The sequence below is a fragment of the Pogona vitticeps genome, chromosome 1 (assembly GCF_051106095.1).
Source record: "Pogona vitticeps strain Pit_001003342236 chromosome 1, PviZW2.1, whole genome shotgun sequence".
Lineage (NCBI taxonomy): Eukaryota > Metazoa > Chordata > Lepidosauria > Squamata > Agamidae > Pogona > Pogona vitticeps.
In genome coordinates, this window is record NC_135783.1 from 326,360,551 (window position 1) to 326,367,760 (window position 7,210).

The 7,210-nt window shown below is 39.4% G+C and overlaps 1 long non-coding RNA gene across 1 annotated transcript; it reads left to right on the forward strand.

Moving 5' to 3' along the window:
• The first annotated feature begins 1,722 nt into the window (after positions 1-1,722).
• On the forward strand, positions 1,723-6,266 carry LOC144586062 (uncharacterized). The gene is made up of 2 exons (XR_013540776.1): positions 1,723-2,931; positions 4,433-6,266. It is a non-coding gene; the product is annotated as an uncharacterized LOC144586062 (long non-coding RNA).
• The last annotated feature ends 944 nt before the right edge of the window (positions 6,267-7,210 follow it).

Genomic DNA, 7,210 nt, shown 5'->3' on the forward strand with positions numbered 1-7,210 from the left:
CAAGCCCTAAAACACTGGCATAAAACACAAAAACACTACATAATGTCCACTGGAAAGAACTGAACACTGAATTGTTGAAGTCTATTACCTAAATCAGAGTGATCAGAGCCTAAATTCCTGCACCCTGTGGAATTGTAGCATCATTCTTTATTCTTCCTGTGTAATGTAGGCATCTGCAATAAATGCAAAAAGCAGACTCTTAATTGTAATTTCACATGGTGGAGGGCTTGTTGCTGTTGGCTGGCCATGTTCCTTAGGATAGTATGGGGGGGAGGTTGAGAGAAATTCTCAAACTAAAAGCATTATGAACTTTTAATAATACATTTATTGTTCTCAGCTCTGAACAAATTTGTCATGGCTTGCGGATAAGTGATAGGTCATTGAAGGCATAGTGAGCTCTTTCTGGTGTTTGCTAGCCCTTAATGAGGGATTTTAAGAGCACTTTATGCACTTGCGAAATGAAATTTATGAGAAGCAGACAAAATGTATCTTGGCACAGAAAAAATAATCAGATTTCTTGCAAATCTAGTAGAAAGTTATGTTCTTTCACTCTACATCCAAGGCTTATGGAGGGGATAGAGAGAAGTAGAATAGAGAGAAGGAGAAAAGTGGGTGCAAGATTTTACCCACACAACCAAAGAAGTGGGCTCTAGTCACAAAAATGTACGCCCAATAAACCTTGTTAGTCCTTAGTCTACTGTTTTTTATATTCGCGAAGGCTTTCACGGCCAGGATCTAATGGTTGTTCTGGGTTTTTTGGGTTCTTTGGCCATGTTCTGAAGGTTGTTCTTCCTAACGTTTCGCCAGTCTCTGTGGCCGGAATCTTCAGAGGACAAGAACAACCTTCAGAACACGGCCAAAGAGTCCGAAAAACCCAGCACAACCATCTACTGTTTTTGTTGCAAAACATTAAAACAACTAAAGCCCAGGGAAGAGTTATGCAACCAGAATTCCAGATTGTATGGAAGTTTAGGTCTGGTTAGACTTCTGTCTTGGCATAAGGAGACTGTCAAGGCAGAAGTAGGGATGAAACTATTCCCATAGCTCCAACCTTGGTTTAGATTGTCTCCATCAACATGAAGAAGATGAGTCTGATGGAAGGAGGAAAGATTGCATCCTTGTGAAATTTTTTGGCACGTATACATTTTCTATACACCTGAATATGAGTCTGGGGAGTGAAGCTCATGGTGAAGGATGGCAAAATAAGTCAAGCATTTGTTTACAAGTTGAGAAACAGCATCGGATGGAAGGTACAGTTGCTAGAGGGCTTCCCATAGACAAATGGTGAACAACTTAGTGAAAATAATGTTGGCATCATGGGTCTGATCCAACATGGCTTTCTTTTGTTCTTAATTCATTTCAGTACCTTCTCCTAATGATCAGTTGCTCTCTCTCTCTCTCTCTCTCTCTATATATATATATATATGTGTGTGTGTGTGTGTGTGTGTGTGTGTGTGTGTGTGTGTGTGTGTGTGTGTGTGTGTGTGTGTGTATGTATATATATATATGTATATGTATATGTATATGTATATGTATATGTATATAACCCACATCTGCCTTTGAACCTGATTGAGACACACTCAAACCCTAGTTACAGTAGTAGGTACTTTATCAAAGAAGTCTGTATGGTCATTTGTTTTTATTTGACTGTTCAGATGCTTTCTCTGTCTGTCTCTCCATCCATTTCTGTCTCTCTCTCATTTGCATGAATGCACACACACACACACACAGACAGACACACACACACAGAGAGAGAGAGAGAGAGAGAGAGAGAGAGAGAGAGTAATAAGAAGAACATGGTATAAAGAATCCAACTATCTTTAAAATAAGTTTAAAAAGTGAATTTGGTGACTTGATGTTAACATAAGCAACCTCCTTCAAAGAAGTCAGCACTGAAATATGGCCTCCATTATGCAGCTGCAGTTTGTTAGCAATGTTGAATGGTCTCATTATGAGGACCTGGTGAGATTTAAACATCCTTCTACATTTATTTTATTTGTGTATATGTTCAGATATTGATATCAATGGCCTCTGCACGCTGGGAACTCATCCTTTTTTCATATCCTTCTACGCTCACATATCAATAAAGTGGGTGAAAATTATTCTTGAGTGCTTCAGCAGAAGCATTGAGCACTAGCTATGGGAGGTGGGGAAACTCACTTGAAAAGATGGGGCAGTAGAGTAAATGGTTCTAAATGTGACCATTTTGTACAGATATAGCATATGAGCCTTCATTCAGTTGACTTGCAGTTCTTTGCTGTATAATGACTTGAGTCATTTTGATATCCCAGACACAAATCCATAGTACAATTGCACTGGGATGATATATACTGGACCAACTGCTCTTATATAAAATATCACCAAAAGGGGGAAAGAAGAGACATCATTCCTATAACCAATTCCACATATAAATTCTTAATTTTTCATTGAGTTTGAAGTGCTAGGGTTTGTTTTTGTTTTTCTGCATTGTGGTTGTAAACATGTGATTCTGAAATAACCCTGCACAACTCTATGACCTCATTAAGGTGTTACCCTTGTAAGAATGTTATATGTCTGCTCTTTGTTTTGTTTCTCCAGTTTTCATTTTAAAAATCCCAACAAGAAAAGGAAGAAAAATAACTAGAGAGCAAAAAGGATCAAAACGTCTCTCTCACACTATCCGTTACCATTAATACTCCCTGCAACCACATAATACACTTGGAAGGAGGTTACTGACATTCACACAAGGGTAGAATGTTCTTCTAGACAAAAAAGAGCCATTGTTTTTCACTTTTCAATAACTCATATTTTTCAACAAAGCCTTTGGCTCAACTTGTTTTGCCTATGGTTTCAGAGAGGTGAAAGGAGTCAATTAAAAACAAAATGAAATATATCAAGCCAAGCAATGTGCAGATATTCATTTGGAAAGAACTTCCTTCCATGGGCCTTTGGGTAAGTTAAATTGTCTACTTGAGTCACAATTGCCTCCCTTATCCCTGAGAAATACTGTTTTTTTTCTATTAAGCAGTTGTCTAGTTATTGTAGAAGATAATAAGCCAAAGGCAGAAGCTCTGATGAAGACATCAGTATGAACACAGAGAATGTACAGGAAAACAGGACTATGGTATCCAGAACTACCACGAATTCTCACTTCCTTGTTGGTTGTCCTGGGCATGGGATCTCTTAGGAAAGGCTAGAACTGATGAATGTGTAACATCTCTTCTTGTGTTCCCATTCTATTCTTCTGACTATGGTTGTCAGACTTCTAGATAGCTCAGTGAGCCAGAGTTTGGGAATTCAATTTCCCACTGAATCTTCTTGACAGAAGCTGGTCTCAGTGATCCATAGGGTCCCACTCTGCAGTTCAAAGATTATTATTATTAGCAGTTTCTGACTCCTTGAGAGTTTAGAGCCAAACCTTAGCCCTTTTGAAATCTCAGCATGTGCCCAATTGTAATGACATAGGGAATGCATAACACATGTGAGTGCATAAGAAGGTGGGATAGATAATGTGGATTTCCTGTTCTATCTCCTGAGCTAATCAAACATTGTATGTGTTATATTCTTACTTCAATGGGAGTTACACGGGGATTGACTCACCAAATCCCACTGATTCAATGAGTCTACTCTAGTGTAACTTACATTAGATTAGGCATCCTTCAGTCTTGAGAGACTATGGTAATGTAATGTGCTCTGTATGGAGGACTTCGAACAGCATCTAATGTGGCTGAGAAGACCAATTCAAGAGTGACGATCCCATCCACACTGAAGACAAATACAATCTGTCCCCTGTCCAGCTCCCTGACTTTTCTGTTTTCAGGACTGCTGCTTTGCCTCGGCCTGCTGGACAAGGGTCTCTTCAAATTGGGAGAGGCCGTGCTGCACTGCCTGTCTCCAGGCTGAACGCTCAGATGTCAAGTTTCCCCATCTGTTGAGGTCCATTCCTAAGGCCTTCAGATCCCACTTGCAGATATTCTTGTATTGCAGCTATGGTCTCCGTCTGGGGCATTTTCCCTGCACTAGTTTTCCATATAGGAGATCTTTTGTAATCTGACGATCAGCCATTCTCACTGACATGCCCAAGCCAACGTAGACATCGCTGTTTCAATAATGTATGCATGCTAAAAATTCCAACTCATTCTAGGACTGCTCTATTTGGAACTTCGTCCTTCCAGGTAATACCAAAAATGCATAGGAGACAATACAAATTCCTCTCCTGCTGTGCACAAAGGGTCCAGGACTCACTGCAGTACAGGAGTGTCCTCAGGACACAGGCTCTATCTTGGTATATGCCATCAACTTCTTATTAAGCCATACTCTCTTTGTGAGTCTAGACAATAAGGTAGCTGCTTTGCCAATGCATTTATCCAGCTCAACATTTAGGGAGAGAATGTCTTTCTACATTAAGCAACAGGATTTTAGCTGATATCTTTTAATATTTCTTTTCCTCCAGTATCACTTACTCAGTGATCTGTCAGACCCCACTGCCCACCTCCAGCAGATGTGAAGAAGCACAGTAGTTCACTGAGACTTCACTGAGATTTGGTTGTTCTAAGACCAATTGGGAACAGAAGCAAAGAAAGGAAGAATCAAATGCTTATATCAAAAAAAAGAAAAGAAAAGAAAGAAAGAAAGAAAGAAAGAAAGAAAGAAAGAAAGAAAGAAAGAAAGAAAGAAAGAAAGAAAGAAAGAAAGAAAGAAAAAGAAAAAAGAAAAGAAAAGGAAAGAAAGAAATAAAATAGATAACAGTAGGGTTTCACCATATGTTCTTCACCTTTCCATGTGGAAAGTGTATAAATCACAGTAGGAGTTCCCCTGGCCCCAAAAGCTGGAACATGGAAAATGGCATCCTTTCCATAGGCCATATGTCTGTAAGACTTGCAGTGCAAGAATAGGCATGCAAAGGGGAGCGTTCCAGAGCAATGGTGGGGAAAATGCTTGTATGTTCAGCCTTCTGTGATCGCATATCACAATAGAATATTAGCTATGTATTCCTTCACATTTGTGGAGTCGTGTATTTGGAACCATTCAGCCAGTTAAATATTTTAAAGAGGCATTCTACAAAACGCAGTACGGGCCTAACAATTCATTAGAACTAAATAGAATTTCAAATCCTTTTGATCTGGCCCTCTGTATTCTTTAAAAATAAAGCAAAACAACATAAAACAAATTAGATGAATTCCAAGATTCCCTCCCTCTGGGAAAGGAACTCGCAGCTTGAAGGAAGAGATACTTTAACTGCAGTTCATGGATATCTAATGTTTTTGCACATTAAAAAGCATTGTTTTTAATTGATTTCTTTCAAGTGAACATCTCTCAATTAACTGTGACCATTCAAAAACTACTGGAGGTCAATGTTCACATTGACCTCCAGTAGTTTTTAAAATCATTGCTTTTTAATTGGACATTTCAGAGAACTGATCATTGAAAATTTCATTTCTCTTTATCTTTGATCAGAATTTATCAAAATCTGCAAGATCTGAATATCAAAGGAAGTAAAACTGACAGACTTTCCCATCTCCTAGGGTATCCAGTGTGATGTAGTGCAGTGGTTCTTAACCTTTGTTACTCAGGTGTTTTTGAACTGCAACTCCCAGAAACCCCAGCCAGCACAGCTGATGGTGAAGGCTTCTGGGAGTTGCAGTCCAAAAACATCTGAGTAACAAAGGTTAAGAACCAGTGATGTAGTGGATAGAATGACAGACTAGGACTCTGGAGACCAGAGTTCGAAGCCCTGCTTGGCCATAGAAATTCACCGGAGGTGTGGAACTCGTAAAACTATCTTTAAAGACCTTACTTACCTTGAAAGCCCTATTAGGGTCACTCTAAGTCACTTCCAACTTGATAGCACCAAACAGACATGGGTGAGTAATTTTGATTCAATTTTGCTTTTTTACATCAGAATTTATGGAACATTTGCAACATTTTCTTGTAGAAGAAAGGAAAAATCAAAAATCTGCCCATCCCCCAAAGGTAAAAGAACTGGAAAAAGAACTGCAGGAAGGAGAGTAACCTTTTGGCCAAAGAAACACAGAGAGTGGCTTGGAAGCATCACAACATCAGTGTTTGCCACCATAGCTTCCAAAGTCAAAACAGCCATAATGTAAACCAATTCGTAGCAGGCGACAATCAACAAGAAGAATCTTGAAACCCTATTATATTATTTGAGTTGCCTTAGCATCGAAAGACTCTCATGTGTATGTCTCACATCTTAACACATCTTCTTAATGTACTTTTTTGTTTATTTTGTATTGTTCTTGTGACACATTTCAGAATTGTCACCAAGATGTCCACATTGACCTCCGGTAGTTTTTGAATGGTCACAGTTAATTGAGAGATGTTCACTTGAAAGAAATCAATACCTCTGAAGCAGTTAATAAAATTCTGTAAATGCATAATAGATGCTTGATTGAGTTGTGTCCAAGACCTCCGGGAACCTGAAGTTAATAAGACACACTATTAACTATAAGCTTTGCTGAGCATATTCCCACTGTTTGGATACTCACAGCAGTCCCACTCCAGCTTTTAGAATGCTGCTCCACAGGCTGCTGTGAGTAATTAAAGACGTGTCTGAATCATGAAGATAAAATGCAAAACAACTCAAGGAGTAAGGAAGTTGGAAAGGAACAGAAAGTTTGGACCATTTTACCTCCTGTTTGGCAGGCACAATCCTGCAAGTTGAAGTTGAAGTGGCGACCTCTTCAATCAGTGAAACCTAACAATCTGAACATTTAAGCAGGAACCTGGAATGGACACCTCAATGGCCTAATTCAGAGATTCAAGGTCATAACAAATGTAATATAACTGGAGCAAGATGCCAGAGAACTAGGCAAACATGTCTATTTAAATTTCACCCAATTCATAAGATCTATGCAACACATTGGGGTTGTAAAGGGTTTCACATATTGTATTCGCGAAGGCTTTCACGGCCAGGATCTAATGGTTGTTGTGGGTTTTTCGGGCTCTTTGGCCGTGTTCTGAAGGTTGTTCTTCCTGAGGAACTCCAGTCCTCTGAAGATGCCGGCCACAGAGACTGGTGAAACGTCAGGAAGAACAACCTTCAGAACATGGCCAAAGAGCCCGAAAAACCACAACAACCAACGGTTTCACATATTGGCTGAAATGGAATTTATAGAGGTGTTGACTCACCAAGTCAATGGGCCTAGTGTTATTGTGACTTAGAAATGGATTTCAGAGATTTGGTGAAGGACACACACACACACACACACAC